Raw genomic sequence first — 17,468 nt, 5'->3', positions numbered from 1 at the left:
CATCCATGCTATTATGGATTTGCTTATGGCTTTTGGAAGACCTCACATTGAAGTTCCCAGAGCAGTGCAGGCCCTGGAGCTGCTAGGAACAGAAAGAAGCAAAATGAACAAATAAGAAGTATTTTTAAGACAGAAAAAGTTCACCAACCCAAAAGCACTGTGGAGTTAGGCCTACAAACTGGCTTGGGGACTGAAAAATTCCAAAAGCCCAGCCAGGGTGTGGGAAAAGCCATGTTTTAAACAGCAGCATCGAAGATGAATCAGATTTATCCCTCAGGTCAATACCTCCTTGTCCATCTTATCCCCAGTCCCAGCATTCTGGATTTTACTGAATTTAATTTTAAAAAAATAATAAAAGATCTGGTTTTTGCTTTTTCAGAGATTTGGTCATTTTAGAAACTACTTTCAAATAGCCTAAAGATTGAGGTTAAGAGGCTAAGGGAGTTCAACCCAAAGTATCAAATTAATTGCCCCTTGAAAATTGAGAAACTGAGCTTAGAAATATCTAATTCAAGATTAAGTACTAAAGAGAACTTCTCTTAATCATGGCAGAGGCATAAATAAAAAAAATACATGACTCTCCCAAAGCTTTGAATGATTAAACCTGTGGAAAATGAATGCACTTACATGTCTTCCATCAGTTGCATCGTAGATATAAATGTGTACTGAAATCTGATCCCCCTTTTAAGGATCAGACAAAGTCTTGCTTCTCTGCAGCATCCTAAAATCCCTTCAGTCAGACAAGCTGATTTCTCCTCCCTGTAATCCTAAGAGTGTTTGTTCAATTATTGTAACATATATGGAGGAAAGATTCAGAGGGGAGATTTGGGAATTGAAGGGTGTTATTTAAATTCTAGATCCCGTATTTCTCAGCTCTGTGACTGTGGGGAAATAACACTTTCCTTAAGCCCCAAGTCATCATCATATGAAAAATGAAAAATGGGAATTATAATGAATCATATCAATCAGGCTTATACCCAGGTATATCAGCTGTTAACACTCTGAATCCTTCTGCTTGAGGGGCCCTGCCACTCTCGTTGCCCAGGACCTCTCTCTATATACAAACTACTTCGGCAACTAAACTGTTAACTGCTGACTTGGGCTTTAGAGGTGTCCACATTGTAACCTTCTGTTTCATGATGTCTCTGTTGTAGGAGTGGTTAGATAGTTTAAATATTACCTTCCCTAATTGCAAATTTTAAAGGCTATTGTTTCCCTGATATTGACTACATGTATGGTGTTTAGGCAGGTAGTTTTTGTTGTTATAACAAAATAGTATTTTTATTTTATCATTAGTTCCTAAATCTGTCCATGTCTCCAATTTTATTGACACTTACCTTAATGGCATATTTTGTTTTATTATCTCAGTGACTAACAGAATTTTTCACAGTGTAGATACACAATAAGTGAACACTGAATTAAAATACAGGAAAATTATCCGGTTTTCCTATGAATCTTAGTATAGTTATGTAAATAAATCACTATTTCGATCAGCTTATTTCCTCAGGAGATTGGTTTAGTATCTTGCAATAGTAGGCACTAGTGGTAAAGAACCCACCTGCCAATGACAGAGACATAAAGACATAGGTTTGGTCCCTGGGTCATAAATATACCAGAGAGGAAGGCATGCCAACACACTCCAGTATTCGTGCCTGGAGATCCCATGGACAGTGGAGCCTGGTGGGCTATAGTCCACAGGGTCGCAAAAAGCTGGACACAACTGAAAACTTAGCACACATGCATACATATAGCTGAATACATGGCAGAATCTTTGTAAAAAGTCACATGTAAAATCACAACTGTTCTGAGTCAACAATACTTATCTTTAGGTGTGCACTTTCTTAGATGCAAGTTGGCTTCATAACATTAAAAGAAGTGGGTTCATCTTTATGTAAATTCTTGACTGCCATACAACAAGATGCAATATGTCTCCTCTAGATTGAAATAGCAAATACTGCGTCAACATATTATATCCAAAGCAATATGTAATTAGTAAGGAATCTGGATAATCACTTTCAATGACTGCAATATACTCTCCAGCAAATCTATATTGGAAACCAACAGGAATTTGTTGAAGAAACATGGACAGCACTGTGATAAGGACAGAGAATCACTGTTATCATCTTTAATCATGATGGCCACTGATGTAAAATCAAAGATGTCACTGGAAAGATTTCTTTGGTCCTCTTTAATTCAACCATTTGTTAAATCATGCCTATCACTGGTTGTTGGGCTCCAGAAGACACACAAGAGGAATACTGGTTATGCTTTGTGGAAGCAACTTTTGCAACTATCAGTTGATCCACGCTTTAATCCAGAGCTGAAACTAAGTGATCTGTTAATCACTCTAATCCCCACTCTTTCTACCTCCCAGACCCATCATAGACTTGACCTACCTGCCTGTTTCAGCTTAAATCAACACATTCTGTGAGTTTCTTCACCAACTACCTTACCTATGTTTCCACACTTATTCCATGGATAAAATACACACTTTTCCCCATCCAGGGAAGGGCTCACTTGTCATTCTCAGTTTTCCTCTATTTGATATTTGGTCCAACTCTAATAGCCAGAGTCTTTATTATTAATTTACTGCTCTGTTTTAAATGTCTTCCACTCCTAGAACCAAAAATTTAATTTATATCATGTTGAAAAGTAACCTACCAGAATAATATATATCATCTACTTAAGCACAGTTATACTGATTCTATATTAAGATAATTTTGGCTGTAAAAATGTTTTGTTTTGTTTTTGAGATAGGAAAGCAATTCTCTTTAACAAACACATTACTGGTTTTATTTTATGATTTTTGAAAATGCTTGAAGAGAACTATTTCACCAACCAAAAGTGGCATCTTCAGTGTAACAGAGACTGTTCATAGGTCTCCAACCCTTCAAGTAAATAGTAGAATGTTTAATCAGAATAATTAATACTAATTTTAAATATATATAATTAAGGCAACTATTATAACAGTAAAAATGAATGCCGTGTTAAGATGGTGACATTTTCCATTATTCTCTATTTAATTTTCTTTGCTAAGTATCATTGATCTTTCTTTAAATTTAATTGTAAGTTTTATTTATTATTAAACAACTTTCTTTAAATTGCTAATTGCCAGTCTGCTTGAAATATAATCATGTATAGGTGTTTAGAACTCTGTGTTCCAAAGTTTTTTTTTTTTTTTTTTTGTAAATATACATGTACCAGATGTTATAACAAGAGTGTGTCAATGATAATCACACTTATCACAGCTGGCGATTTCTAATCATTTTTTGCTGCCCATGTCTTTCTTGCTACATGAAACCTACGTTTTGAAAACTGCTGATTGCCATTATGTACTAAAATATTCTAACATCCACGTGTATCTATTTCCTGCCAAACTCCATGATTTTTGGCTTTGATTACTTATCAATGTAGATTCTTCTTTAATATTCTCTTCATGACTTTTTCTAAATATTGAAAGAAAATTGATCCCCAAAGCAAATATTCTTGACACTCATATATTATTTTTTAAAAAGAGGAAGTAGGAAAATGGAAGCTTAGATCCTGGTGTTTAAATGTGTCTAAGCTCCTTATTTGAATCACTAATGTTATTGTATGAGGGCAAAAATTTGCATTTGAGTTGAAAATTGGCTGATGATGGCATCACTTAGTGTATATTTGCTTATAGTTTGCCAAAAACAGTGCAGGGTCTTGGAAATCAGCAAAGAGTGCAATGAGTGAATAGCACAGCCTCAGTGGCACTGCTTGCTCTCAAGATGATACAAGAAAAGGATGTGACCAGAGCTTCTAGTTCATACACTTTGTCATTTGTGTACAAGTTCTCAGAACTGACACAAACATTTGAAATCTAAAGGATAAATTAATACCATAAAATTTATCATAAGGTAACATTACATTATCTTTTTTAATATTACATGAGCTAAATATAGAAATTAAATATGAAACCTATTATATTTTCCTTGAAGAAAACAACTGTTCAACAATTTTTCAAAAATAGCTTTCCCATTGTTGATTTGAGGCATACAGCGACTTTCTTCATCCCAAGACACATTATAAATACAAATTGGGAGTGATATTTCTACATTACAATATCAGAGACTCTTAAGTTTCCTATGAAAGAGATTATCATGTGGAAAAAAACAGAAATATGTGCTATACCTAAATGAACCTGAACATTTTATTTTGCATATTGCATGGAGAGAGGGGGTAGAGAAGCTATGTTTCTGCGATCTTCAGCTTGTTTTAGGGACGTACTCTTTACACATATATCTAAGCCCTCACAGGCTCAGCTTTTACTTTACAAAAAGAAAAGGGCATTTTTTCTGTATTATTGATAATTCTGTTTTCTTTAAGTGTAGTTTGAATATAAGATGACCAGAGACCTTAAAAAGTAAAATATTGGGTTCAAATTATTTTCACACCTGGTGTGGTCTTTTTAAGTGGAATGGGAACACAGACTAAGGCAAGAATACTTTGATTTTTTTTTTTTTTAATCTTAAGTTTCCAATTCTTTCAAAGATATAAGGAGCTTCTTTTAGTGTAAACTACCCATTTTCCCCACCAAAGAAAAAAAAAAAAGATCATCAAACACAGTTCTGAGCTGAAGCTAAACTTGGATCACCCACTCTTCTTTAACTTCCTTGCACTGGTACACCAGACCATATACCATCCACGTTCCTCCTTCTAGTTTAGCAGGCTCAGGAAATGGTCACTACATGACAAATTGGGCAAATATTCCTTTGAATGTTATCTCTTTTGTAAGGTTTTCTCTATTTTTTAATTGATAAAATTTTATCAGAGTAGTGACAAAACTCACTATAATTATTCCTGTTAAAATAAACAAGCATGAAATTTCAGCTCAAGGTAATGAGACAGCAGTTAGTGAGACTTTGAGGGGAAATGAGTGTGCTTTCATGTGGATACATAGAGAGCCCCACACAAGAGAAATTTCCTGGTGCTTTGGTGGTGATTTCTATCTGCAGACATGGCTTGATTTACTACAAAATGAAGGTGGTCTAGTTTGTCATAAGTCATTCTATCCTTTTCCTATTTTTGGAGACTCTAGTTACAAGTGGTTTTCCTCTATATTTTCATCTTTGCCTTGCTGGTTTCTTCTTCTAAAGGTTAGGAGTTATGTCTTCCAAGTTGCTTATAAGATTCTCAACATATCAACCTGATTTCTGTTTTCCAAGTCAACGAAGCCCACTCTGCTATTGTTTTTGTCTGTTTGTTTGTTCAGTATTTTACAATTTTGTGACTTTTTACAACTCCATGAACTGCAGCACACCAGGCTTTTCTGTCCTTCATTATTGCCCAGAGTTAGTTCCAATTCATGTCCATTGAGTCCATTACACTACCTAAATATCTCATCCTCTGCTCTCCCCCTCTCCTTTTGGCTTCAATCTTTCCCAGCATCAGGTTTTTTTTTTCCCCAGTGAGTCAGTTTTTCATGCAACTACAGTAGAGTGACTCAAGGTTTCAACTAATAATTGAAAATCATCTGACGACAAAAACAGTATTGGTAGGCAACCAATTAATTTATAGTGATTTAATTTGGAGGCATGAACATGTTCTCCAGGAGGAAAAGCAGGTACATTAGGTGTCCACTGGACTGGCCAGTAGAGGTGCAGGCTGACAAAGTACCAAACCCAAGACAAGCAACAGTTTCTTTCTGGATCTGAAAGGCAAACAGGTGAATGTTGAAAACATGAAAAGAAACTTAATGAGGAGGGTTCTGCAGATCAGGGAAGGGCCAGTTGTTGTGCAGAATGCGTTCTATCAGCCCAGGAATTCTGGAAAGTGAGATTTATGACACTTCCCACTCACTAATTCATTTTCATTTCATCCAGATTTCCTAGAGAAGTAATGATCCCCAGTATGTACTTTTGAAAGCATGAAGTTTCTATGCTATCTTTCTCTTCTTAAAAAGACATTCCTTGGTAATGATAGCAATAATTTTTATAACTCAGAAGACTCTTAAGATGATATCATCATCAGAGTGTACATTTATGTAATTGAGTATAGATTTCTATAAATGTATTTTTTTTCTTTCCAGTATCTACAGAGTTTCCCATTTTCTATTTGCAAATAAGTCCAATGGGTGTCATTTCAGTTTGTGGTTAAAAACCCTTGGAAAACTCCAGGCTTTCTGCTGGAGAGTTTCAGACAGCCATGATCTAATGGCCTATAACTTGACCTTCACTGGTATATCAATATATTGACTAATTAAAAGTGAATTTCATAAACATTAAATATGCTATTGCTTCTTCTTCTGATGACCCAAAGATAATGGGTTTCATTTGGTTAGCTGGCACTACTAGAGATTAATGTAGATCAGTGGTCTCCAACTAGAGGCAATTTTTTCTACCCTCCTCCCCCCCACCACTCCAACCCCAGGGAAAGTCTCTAATTGGGTTGATGGAGTAAGCCGAGCAGATCACTTGCAACTGATGGGTAAAGGTTGTAAAACACCATACAGTGCACAGTACACCCACAGCAAAGAATCATCTGGTCCCAAATGCCAGTGCCTGAGACTGAGAAGCGCTGCCCTTGAATTTTGTTTTGTTTTGCTTATTGAGCTGTTTGTTCACCTTTAAATCAAATTATACATGCAAATAGATTGAAGTACTGAATCGTTCTATTGTTGTTGTTGTCCAGTTGCTAAGTCATGTCGGACTCTTTTCAACCCCAAATACTGCAGCATGCAAGTCTTCCCTGTCCTTCACTATCTCCCAGAGATTGCTCAGACTCATGTCCAATGAGTCAGTGATGCCATCCAACCATCTCTTTCTATGTCGACCCCTTCTCCTCCTGCCTTGAAGCTTTCCCAACATCAGAGTCTTTTCAATGAGTCAACTCTTCACATCAGGTGGCCAAAATATTGGAGCATCAGCTTCAGCATCAGTCTTTCCAATGAAAGTTCAGGGTTGATTTCCATTAGGATTGACTGGTTTGATCATGTTGCGGTCTATGGGACTCTCAAGAGTCTTCTTGAGTATCACAATTTGAAAACATCAATATTTTGGTACTCAGCCTTCTTTATGGTCCAAATCTCACATCCATACATGACTTTTGGGAAAAAAAAATAGCTTTCACTATACAGACCTTATTGACAAGGTATTGTCTCTGCTTTTTTAATATGCTGTCTAGGTTTGTCATAGCTTTCCTTCCAAGGAGCAAGTGTCTTTTAATTTCATGACTGCAATCACTGTCCACAGTGATTTTGGAGTCTAAGAAAATAAAATCTGTGTCTGCTTCCACTGTTTCCCTTTCTATTTGTCATGAAGTGTTTCCTTTTCTATTTATCCCTGTCATCATGTCAGTTGCCTTGATCTAAGTTTTCTGAATGCTTAATTCTAAGCCAGCTTTTTCACTCTCCTTTTTCACCTTCATCAAGAGGCTCTTTAGACCCTCTTCATTTTCTGCCTTTAAGGTGGTATCATCTGCATATATGAGGTTGCTGATGTTTCTCCCACATATCTTGATTCCAGCTTGTGATTCATCTAGCTCAGTATTTCACATAATGTGTTCTACATATTAGTTAAATAAGCAGGGTGACATTATACAGCCTTTTCATATTCCTTCCCAATTTTGAACCACTCCTTTGCTTCATGTCTGGTTCGAACTGTTTCTTCTTTACCAGCATACAGATTTATCAGGAGACAGGTAAGGTGATCTGGTATTCCCATTTCTTTAAGAATTTTCCACAATTTGTGATCATCTACACATTGATTTTAGCATAGTCAATGAGGCAGAAGTAGGTGTTTTTTCTGGAATTCCCTTGTTTTCTCCATGATCCAACAAATGTTGGCAATTTAATCTCTAGTTCCTTTGACTTTTCTAAACCCAGATTGTACATCTGGGAGTTCTTGGTTCACAGATTGTTGAAGCTTAGCTTGAAAGATTTGGAGCATATTGTATGGTAGTTTGAACATTCTTTGGCATTGCCCTACTTTGGGATTGGGATGAAAACTGGTTTTTCTGGTCCTTTAACCACTAGTGCGTTTTTCAAATTTGCTGATATTTTGAGTACAGCACTTTCACAGCATCATCTTTTAGAATTTTAAATAGCTCAGCTGGAATTCTGTCACCTCCACTAGCTTTGTTCATAGTAATGCTTCCTAAGGCCTACTTGACTTTGCATTCCGGAATGTCTGGCTCCAGGTGACTGACCACATCATTGTGGCTATCTGGGTCGTTAAGACCTTTTCTTGAATAGTTCTTCTGTGTATTCTTGCCACCTCATAATCCTTTCTGCTTCTGTTAGGTCCTTACCATTTCTATTCTTTATTGTGCCCATCCTTGTATGAAATGTTCCCTTGGTGCCTAATTTTCTTGAAGTGAGCTGTAGTGTTTCCCATTCTACTGTTTTCCTCTATTTCTTCATATTACTTATTAAGAAGGCCTTCTTATCTCTCTTTGCTATTCTCTGGAACTCTGCATTCAGTTGGGTATACCTTTCCTTTCTCCCTTGCCTTTCACATCTCTTCTTTCCTCAGATGTGTATAATGTCTTCTCATACAACTGCTTTGCTTCTTGAATTTCTTTTTCTTGGAGATAGTTTTAGTCACTGTATCCTGTACAGTTTTATGGACCTCCATGCATAGTTGTAAAGGAACTCTGACTACCAGATATAATCCCTTAAAAGTATTTGTTTCCTCAACTGTAAAATCATGAAGGATTTCATTTAGGTCATACCTAAATAGCCTAGTAGTTCTCCCTACTTTCTTCAATTTAAGCCTGAATTTTCTAATAAGGAACTCATGATCTGAACCTTAGTCAGTTCCAGGTCTTGTTTTTGCTCATAGTATAGAGCTTTTCCATCTTCGGTTACAAATAATATAGTCAATCTGATTTCAGTATTGATCATTTGGTGATGTTTATCTATTGAGTTGCTTGTTGTTTTGTTGGAAATGGGTGTGTGCTATGACCAGTGCACTCTCTTGACAATACTCTGTTAGCCTTTGCTTATTTCATGTTTAAGTTCAAGGCCAACCTTGCCTGTTACTCTGGATGTCTATTGACTTCCTGCTTTTGCATTCCAGTCCCCTTCTTAGCCAACCTCCTTTCATTTTGATATGTCAGGTGTTCATCACATTTAATTTTTTTTTTTTTCCTGGAATCTCTGTTTGCTACAAATGACTTTAATGTATGTATCAAGTAGGTAGTGATTAAAATTAATTTTTCTTTTCCCCCTAAAGAACGATTCCCCCACAAATATATCCTTCCCTTATACTGTGAGTGCAGTATATTATTCTTTCAAATATTAGAGAATATTTTTATAAGTATACATCATGGCTCCTTATTTCTTTGGGTACAGAGAAATTCATTTCAGAATAAATGTTGAATAAAACACAAGTTATGTTTCATGAGGGACATGCAATTAAAATTAAAATGAGTTATCATTACATAAATGTTGAAATGGCTAAAATCCAATCTGAGACTACCAATCACTGACAAGTTTTCATGACCATAGAAAATCTCATTTAATATTTGTGTTCCTGCAAAATAATTTGTCCATTTTGGTTGGATGATTGTTTTCAAAACTAAATACACATTTTTCATAAGATTCAACACAGATTCTCCTTCATGTTTCACTATACTGATTCAACAGTTTCTGCTGCTCAAGAACAAATGCTTATAGAAGATTTATTAATAGTTCTTTAAAAAAAAAACAAAAACAAAAACTGGAAGCAACCTGGATACTCTTCAACAGGTGAACAGATAAACAAATTGTGGTGTGCCAGTAAAAGGGAATATACTGTTCAATGCTAAAAAGAAATGAATTGTCAAGACATGCAAAATTCTGAGTGAAACTTAATTACATTTTGCCAAGTAAAAGAAACCATTCTGGAAAGACTGTATACTATCTGATTCCATCTATGTGACATTCTGGAAAAGGGAAAATGGTAAAAGATCAATAGTGCCAGCATTTCCCAAGGAGAATGGGTTGAAGCACAGGAATTTTTTTTAGGGTGGTGAAACTACTCTCTGTGATACTCTGGTGGTGGCTATATGACACAATACATTCATCAAGCCTTGTATAACATTACATCAGGATGAATAAATCTGAAGTTATGAATGTCCTTAAAGAATCATGTAGGAGATTGGACAAGCCTGGGGTGAATGCAGACTGTGACAGAGAATCTAGCTGCATTATTAACACATAAAATAACCTCACTGGAAGTAATAGGAGGGCACATTTCTGACTTAAGGAACTTTAGAAATTGGTAGAGAGTATAAGCTTGATAACAAAATGAACTGCATATAGTTTTTACTCTGGTAGATAAAATTGTTTCCCATGGGATGTGGATCAGTGCTTCTAACATGGGTATACTAGAATTGAATCATTAAGTAAATGATGACAGATGGTTGCAACCAAGTTTCTCACTCTCGGAGTAAAAGACGACAGAGAGAAGTATAAAATAATCAGTGGGTTAATGGATTAGAGTTGGAGACACCAGGAAGAACTTATATTTAGCTTAACATACAGGTAGATCCATGCAAAAATACTTAAAGATATGCACATATACTCTGATTAGTATGGCAACATTTATTTAACCTACAAAGAGTAGCATCCTAGTGACAATAAGCACCCCAGCACTCAGAGGGTGGTTTCCAAACACCATTTGCCAGTGAAAGGAAGCAGGATTCTTTGAAGGAACGACTGATTCTCAAGTTGGAGGTGGTATACACATGAGGAGCCTGGAGCATTTCACAGCACCCAAAACAATGAAGTGTGCAAAACAAGCAAACAATGCAAAATGCTGCTGTAGCGAATGGCATTTGGACTCAGGAGCCAGATGAAAATGTTTGCAATAATGAAAGCTGGAATAGCTTGAGCAAAAAAATAATGTTACACTGGATTACAATGCTAAGTATAAGTAAAAATCCACGAGTCTATGCTGATAAAGATTAATGCCATAAAAATTCATAACCAGGGGAAAAGTGCAAGCCTCTGATCCAGAAGAATGCCAAATAATTTATGCAGATACTGTCCCGTCAGGAAGATGGAGCATTACTTCCGAACCTTAACCATGTACTGGGCATAGTGAAGTACCTCTAATGATCAGAGTTTGGAAAGCCTAATGATCAAGGTCAAGGTCAAGAATGATGAGTCATATTGATAGTATAACTTGATATTATTTAATGTGACAGCTCTTTACTCTGAGATTTTCCTCTCAAATCTTAGAACCCCGGTATAATCATGAGAAAAATGTCAGATAAAGTTCAGTTGAAGGACATTCTACTAAACACTATACAAGTACTTCTCAAAAATATCAAAGCCATCCAAAAGAATGAAGATCTGAAGAATTGTCAGAGCCTAAAAGAATATAACAGAGACATGATGAGGGATTGCAATATGGCATCATAGATAGAATACTAAATAGGAAAATAAAACAACAACAAACAAAAACACAAGGTAAAAACTGAGAAAATCTGAACACAGTATAGATTGGTGGTAATAATAGTATATTAATATTTGTTCATTAATTGTACAAATGATCATTCTAATTCAAGATGTTAATAATAAAACTCGATATGGGCTATTCAGGAACTTTCTGTGTATCTTTAAAAATTCTATGTAAGTCTAAAATTAATATAAATGCTATGCAAATCTAAGAATAATACAAAGTAAAAAGTGTGCTAAATTTTGGAAAGCAATGAGATGAAAAATATGGAACATAAGATGGTCACCATCTCAGATACAGCAATAGAGGGAGAAGAGACAGCATGGTTATTGTGAAGACAGTAGAACTGGTGATTTCATGGTAACTATAATATTATTTAAAATAACTAATTAAAATGATGTTTGACAGATGCATATAAATCAATGACCTTTGAAAACTTGCTCACCTTCATGTGGGAGAGTGTGCTGGTCTGTTGTGTATGACTCTTTGTGACCCTGTCGACTATAGCCCTCCAGGCTCATCTGTCCAGGCAAGAATACTGGAGTGGATTTCCATTCTCTTCTCCAGAGGATCTTCCCAACTCAAGGATCAAACTTGCATCTCCTGCATTGGTAGGTAGATTCTTTACACTAGCACCACCTGGGAAGCCCCCTCACACCACCCACAAAATTAATGTCAAAATGACTTAAGTATAAGACATGACACCAAAAAACTCCTAGAATAAAATGGAGACAAAACATTCTCTGACAAAAATCACAGCAATGTTTTTTAGGTCAGTCTCCCAAGGCAAAATAAATAAAAGTAAAATTAAACAAATGAGACCTAATCAATCTTATAGGATTTTGCACAACAAAGGAAACTATAAAAATGAAACAAACCAAAAAAACAAGCCAAGAAGGGGAAAAACTACTTGCAAATGATATGACCAACAAGGGATTAATTTTCAAAATATATAAATAGCTCATGCAACTCAATATAAAAAAATAATCCAAAAAATAATAATCCAATAAAAAAAATTGGGCCGAAGACCTAAATAGATATTTCTCCAAAAAAACACATACAGATAACTAATAGGCACATGGAAAAAAAAAATGCTCAACCCCGCTAATTATTACAGAAATGCAAATCAAAATGACAGTGAGGTATCACCTCACCTAAGCCAAAATGGCCATCATGAAAAAGTCTACAGATGATAAATTCTGGAGAAGATATGGAGCAAGGGAACCCTCACTCTCAGTTCAGTTCAGTTGCTCAGTCATGTCTGACTCTTTGAGACGCCATGAACCGCTGAGCGCCAGGCCTCCCTATCCATCACCAACTCCCAGAGTCCACCCAAACCCATGTCCACTGAGTCGGAGATGATCCAATCATCTCATCCTCTGTCGTTCCCTTCTCCTCCTGCCCTCAATCTTTCCCAGCATCAGGGTATTTTCCAATGAGTCAGCTCTTCGCATCAGGTGGCCAAAGTACTGGAGTTTCAGCATCAACATCAGTCCTTCCAATGAACACCCACGACTAATCTTTAGGATGGACTGCTTGGATCTCCATGCAGTCCAAGGGACTCTCAAAAGTCTTCTCCAACAACAAAGTTCAAAAACATCAGTTTTTCAGCACTCAGCTTTCTTTATAGTCCAAATCTCACATCCACACGTGACCACTGAAAAAGCCATAGCTTTGACTAGATGGACCTTTGTGGACAAAGTAATGTCTCTGCTTTTTAATATACTGTCTAGGTTGGTCATAACTTTCCTTCCAAGGAGCAAGCGTCTTTTAATTTCATGGCTGCAATCACCATCTTCAATGATTTTGGATCCCAGAAAAATAAAGTCAGCCACTGTTTCCATTGTTTCCCCATCTATTTGCCATGAAGTGATGGGACCGGATGCCATGATCTTAGTTTTCTGAGTGTTGAGTTTTAAGCCAACTTTTTCACTCTCCTCTTTCACTTTCGTCAAGAGGCTCTTTAGTTCTTCTTCACTTTCTGCCATAGTGGTGGTGTCATATGCATATCTGAGGTTATTGATATTTCTCCTATCAATCTTGATTCCAGCTTGTGCTTCCCCCAGCCCAGAGTTTCTCATGATGTACTCTGCATATAATTAAATAAGTAGGGTGACAATATACAGCCTTGACATATTCCTTTTCCTATTTGGAACCAGTGGGAATGCAAATTGACGCAGGCACTATGAAGAACTATATGGAGGGTTCTTATAAAACTAAAAATAAAGTTGCTATATTATTCATCAGTCCTACTCCTGGGCATATGTCCAGAAAAGATGAAGACTCTAATTCAAAAGGTACATGCACCCAAGTGATCATTGCAGCATTGTATACAAAGCAAGATGTAAAAACACCCTAAACTTCCATATATATAATTGTTGTTCTGTCAGTATTTCCATGGGATTTCCCAGGTAAGAACACTGGAATGGGTTGCCATATCCTTCTCCAAGGGATCTCCCTGGACCAGGGATCAAACCCATGTCTCCTGCATTGTCATTGTCAGACAGATTTTTTACCACTGAGCTACCAGGGAAGTATATGCATACCCATATATACTGAAATATTACTCAGCCATTAGAAAGAGTGAAATAATGTCATTTACAGAAACATGGATGGACCTAAGAGATTGTCAAATGAGTAAACAGAGTCAGACAGAGCAGTACATATATCATATGATATTGCTTATATGTGGAATCTAAAAGAAGTGAAGTGAAAGTTGTTCAGTCATGCCTGACTCTTTGTGACCTCATGGATTATACCATCCATGGAATTCTCTAGGCCAGAATACTAGAGTGGGTAGCCTTTCCCTTCTCTAGGGGATCTTTCCAGCCCAGGGATTGAACCCAGGTCTCCCACATTGCAGATGGATTCTTTATCACTGAGCCATCAGGGAAGCCCTGTTCTTCCAGATCTCTGGTGAAATGGTACTTCCCTAAGAAAGTATTCTGCTAACAGTTCAGGCTTGCTTTACAATTTGTTTCAAGTTTTCATATCACCCTGCATCTTCATTTCATATTATTTAAGGAAGATGCTTTCTGAAAAGCATTTCTTTCCTACATTAAAAGTGTACCACAAAATTTTTGCATCATTTTCAGAAGATAAGGATTCAGTCCCTGGGTTGGAAGGATCCCCTAGAGAAGGAAATGGCAATCTACTCCAGTGTTTTTGCCTGGGAAATCCCATGAACAAAGGAGTGTTTGTTGGCAAATTATTGTCTCTTCTTATTAATAGTTTGTCTAGTTTTGTCATAGTTTTCCCTCCAAGGAGCAAGCATCTTTTAATTTCATGGCTGTAGTCAACATCCACAGTGGTTTTGGAGCCCAAGAAAATAACATCTATCACTGCTTCTACTTATTCCACTTCTGTTTGTCATGAAATAATGGGAGTGGATACCATGATCTTAGTTTTTTGAATGTTGAGTTTCAAGCCAGATTTCTCACTCCTCTCTTTCACCCTCATCAAGAGGCTCTTTAGTTCCTCTTTATTTTTGGCCATTAGAATGTTATCATCTGCATATCTGAGGTTGTGATATTTTTCTGTGCAATTTTGATTCCAGTTTCTGATTCATCCAGCATGATATTTCACATAATGTACTCTGAAATAAATATAAATACATATCCTATAAATACAGATACATGTATATATCAAGAATGAACACATATTTTATCATATACAAAAAATATTAGAAAACAAAACATGGAAAACACAGAAAATGTAAGTTCAAAGTTTTCACTATCAGATTCAACACACCTAAGCTGCATTTCAGTAAATTTGATCACAGAAAATGTAATGCAGGAACATAGAAAAAGTTTCAAAATATAAGCACATTTTTACCCCACTGGTTTTCTGATACAAATAATGAATTCAGAGAATAATGACATAACTTTTCATTGTTTCACAAGCATAATTAAACAAGAGGTTATAAAGGAACCAGTGATCACCATATTAAACATCTGGGCACACATCTTAAATGAACATTAAGTGCATCAATTTTTTTAATGTGATAAATAGCCTTGACTTAATTGCTTTGAATTGGTTGATGACAATGTTCCTTTCCAAGAGTAAATTATACATATTTTTTTGTGTTCTATTTTTATTAAAATTATAGTAGAAAAAAACAGTCTCCCACAAAGTTATATTGGAACGAAAGAAGATATTTTAAAGTAATTTTAGCAAACACAAAACATTCATTTGCAAAGATGATCATTATTGAGGCAAGTGACACTGACCTTCAAAATTTGCTTTAATTTGATTGTTCATAATTGGCCAATGTCAACAATTTTATAGACATTTTTTAAATGTCCAAAGAATGTGGTTTCAAGGTCATTTTCTAATGCCTGGATCTTCTTTGATAAAAATTACATTTGAAAATCTTAAGCTGATTTTATTAGACACCCTGTGACAACTGTTTTCAGGTATACAATACCCAGATCATCAGCTTATTCACTGATTATTCTTGTAAAATGTGGAACAATTGTGACCTATCTTTTGAAACATTACACTCCTAAAGATCTCACTTTCACTAATCACACACACATTTTCTCAGATTGTAAGCCATTTCTCAGTCACAGTTTAAAAACTTAACCTTAAAGTGTTAACACATATTCAACATGGTTCTACAAAGCATGGTTTGTCTACAGCCCTCACCCCATGCAACTTATCTTGTGAATTTGGGAAAATCCTGGTTAGAATCCTGCTTAATTAATCAAACCCTTGTATATTGTGCTCATGTCAAGTTGCCATAAATATTTCTGTGTTTCCCTTCAGTTTCTCCCCATATCTCAACATGGAGCAATAACTATCCAAGGGACATTGTTCAGTAAGAACATCACCGCAGCCACCTCTCAGTTCAGGTGGGCATCTGGTTCTACTGCCAGGAACCCCTTCCACACTCTTGACCCTGAAAGTTGCATACTCCTCTGTCCTGCTATGACAGAGATGATTCCAGGATATCCTTTTATCTCCATATCCCTTGCTTTTGAATTGAAATTTCAAATCTTCCTCATGTCTGATTGGTAGAGCTCAGCTAACACTCATGTATCTGAAGTTCAAAGAGTCTGAATTCATATATCTGAAATACAAAGAGTCTGAAATGGAAAACACAGTACTGAATTCTCCTAAAGGGAAGGCAGGACTCATATCATCAGCAAACTCTATAAAGGCAAGGATGATTTCCAAGAGAACTGTGCAGTCAAAAAATGGAGCATGGATCTCCATCTACTGCAAACATTATAAAAGAAGTCCAAGGGGAAAAGGATGGCTCCTTAACGTCAGGAAATGTGGTTGAAATGGAGAGAAGTACCATAAACACATATCAGAAAAAGAAGACTGAGTATTAGGAGATAAAAAGGGGTAGAATTGATGTGGGGCAAGAAGAGTCAAGGGAATATCAAAGAAAATACCTTTTCCATAGAGTGCCCACCTGCATATCTGACGATGCCATCCACACAGAGGGAGCTGAGAATGGGTAGGGGTATGCTTTAATTGTACTTCGTCTTATTGGCATGTACCATGGGCCATACAGCAGTCTGGCTTTGATTTGGGACATAATAATGTAATTGAATTAAGAAAGTGCATTAAAATCTGGCTCTAAGTTTTACTTTGGCATGGATTCAGTAATGACTTTTTTTCCACTATGGACAAGTTTCTGTCTTTTCATCAGTCTCTCTGGAATGTCTTTCAGAGCATAAGTTGGTTTTGCCCATCACTGCATCACTAGTGGAGGTGCCCAGCACACTGTACAAATTCCTGTTAAATAAATTATTTTCTACCCGCCTCCTGCCACACATTCCAGCTTAGACTTCATGTAAACTCAAATTTGACTGAGAATGGACTGGAATTGACTAAAATGGACTGGAAAGGGTGAACTTAACTCTGATGACCATTATATCTAATACTGTGGGCAGGAATCCCTTAGAAGAAATGGAGTAGCCATCACAATCAACTAAAGAGTTCGAATTGCAGTACTTAGATGCAACTTCAAAAATGACAGAATGATTTATGTTTTATTCCAAGGCAAACCATTCAATATCATGGTAATTAATCCAAGTCTGTGCC

The sequence above is a fragment of the Muntiacus reevesi genome, chromosome 6 (assembly GCF_963930625.1).
Source record: "Muntiacus reevesi chromosome 6, mMunRee1.1, whole genome shotgun sequence".
Classification (NCBI taxonomy): Eukaryota; Metazoa; Chordata; class Mammalia; order Artiodactyla; family Cervidae; genus Muntiacus; species Muntiacus reevesi.
The sequence above is the reverse complement of the archived record's forward strand: the minus strand, read 5'-3'. Positions refer to the sequence as shown.